Raw genomic sequence first — 2456 nt, forward strand, 5'->3', positions numbered from 1 at the left:
CTGCCTGTATTTTACTGTTGCTACCCTCAGAATTTCAAAGAGAGCATTCCAGTCAACATTGTCAAAAGGCTTCTCTAAGTCTACAAATGCTAGAAATGAAGGTTTGCCTTTCTTTAACCTATCATCTAGGATAAGTCGTAGGGTCAGTATTGCTCACATGTTCCTACGTCTCTCCAGAATTCAGGCAGATCTTCTCCGAGGTCGGCTTATACCGGTTTTTCCATTCTTCTGTGTAGAACTGGTCTTACTATTTCGCAACCATCATTCATTAAACTGATAGTTCGAGAATTTTCACATCTCTCACTACCTTCTTTCTTTGTGATTGAAGTCTGAGGACATGTCGCCTGTCTCATGTATCTTGCTCACCAGATGGGAGATTTTTGCCATGGCTGGCTCTCCCGAGACTATCGATAGTTCTGAATGTTGTCTACTCCCAGGTCTTGTTTCAGCTTAGGTCTTTCAGTGCTCTGTCAGATTACTCACTCAGTACCTTATCTCCTACCACATCTTCACCTACGTCTTTTTTCATTTCTATAATACTGCCTTCAAGTACATCTCCCGTGTACAGACCCTCTAAATACCCCTTCGACCTTTCAGCTTTCCCTACTTTTCTCAGGGCTGGTTTTCCATCTGAGGTCTTGATATTCATACAGATAGTTCTCTTTTCTGCGAAGATCTCTCTAATTTTCCTGTAAGCGGTATCATTCTTTCCCCTGGTGACGTATGCTTGTCCTCTAGCCATTCCTGCTTCGCCATTTTGCATTTACTGATAATCTCATTTTTTAGACGTTTGCGTCCGCTACAAATCTAGCAAGTCATTAACCCATTGGTCCATCTCTGACCCTTATGTAAGTAGTTATTCGGCTTGGCATTGATTAATAGAATTGTTGGATTCCCACCTCATGAATATCATCTCAAATGTTGTCCAATTGGCGAGTTATATCGTCAAAATCGCGAGCTGGTTGGAGGGTTCTACCCATGACGCTGTAGACGTTCTCAAATGGGTAGAAACATCCGGCGACCTTGCTGGCCGAGGTACTGTTTGGGAAGCACAAAAACAAGCAGTAGAAACTCTCGCCATCTACAGGCGGGATTTCTATTGCTGAAATGTAAATCCAGAATGGCTTGCATCAAGGGCAATAAAACCGGGATGCAATGTCATCGGCGTTCCACTGCGGTGTAAGGGTGCCGCGAATGACAACAAAAGGGCTCATGCTATGAAAAGTGATGGCATCCCAGACCGTCACTCCTAGTAGGCGGGACACATGATGGGTTGGTATCTGGGCACTGTCTGGGACATCTCCAGACACGTCTTCACTGGTTATCGGGGCTCAGTTCGAAGTGGGACTCACCACTGAAGACAGTACTCCAGTCAATGAGATTCCAGTGTGAAGACGTATCTGCCATATGGCCCAATACCCTCGAGTGATGGTGTGGGGTTTCATAGCAGTGCCCCTTTGGTTGTCACACCTGCACCCTCACACAGCAGGCCCTGTTTCTTTGCTTCTTATGGCAAGCCATCTTGGGTTTACATTTAGACCATGCCAACCCGCACACATCAAGAGTTTCTGCTGCTTGTCTTCGTGGTTGTCAAACCCCACCTCAAGCAAAAATGTCACCAGATCTGTCCCCTGTTGAGATAATTTGGAGTACTAGGGCAGGGCCCTCAAGCTGGCTCGGAATTTTGACGATTTAATCAGCCAAGTACAAGTTCAGTGTTGAGGGTTGCATAAGTTAGAAATCAAGGCGCCTCAGTTACGTAAGCACTGTACTGGCTTCCCGACATAGTTCTGAGAGTCTGAGAACAGGAGCTCTGTGGCTGCTTCGTACACATCACCCCGTTCTGTGCTACAGAAGCATGCAGAAGAGGAAAACTGATGTACCAAAAAAGTCAAATACTCGATCTTGCTGTTGTAGTGTATTACACACAGGGCGAAAAGACTGACACTTGCAATCAGATAAGGTCAAACAAACCTGTGATTTGTAAGACTGTGGATGGTGCGAGGCGAAAAACAAGTAATGTGGAGTGTTGAGATGCAAATTTGCTCCATACAGGGAAATGTGCCTGGTGGTAAAAGTATGATGCGTCAGTTCACACTTCAAACGGAAACGTACAAAGTTCACCCTGTGCAAACAAAACGGTTGTATTCTTGTTTAATGAATTAACGTGTTTATGCATACATACAATCAAACACACCACACACTTCCCACATATCATAGTCCAATATAAATATACACAAGCGCACACACACACACACACACACACACACACACACATATATATATATATATATATATATATATCCCATTTATCTTGACCATCATAAATAACTGTTTGTCCAGATGCAAATTACGAAATTTTTCAAGCAAATGTTCTTTAGCCGTCAGGAGGACATCAATCAGCACGGTTGCCTTCGTTGTAGCTTTGTTTTTTACAAAGATAGGAAAGCAGTATG

Source organism: Schistocerca piceifrons, chromosome 10, assembly GCF_021461385.2.
Source record: "Schistocerca piceifrons isolate TAMUIC-IGC-003096 chromosome 10, iqSchPice1.1, whole genome shotgun sequence".
NCBI classification, from domain to species: Eukaryota; Metazoa; Arthropoda; class Insecta; order Orthoptera; family Acrididae; genus Schistocerca; species Schistocerca piceifrons.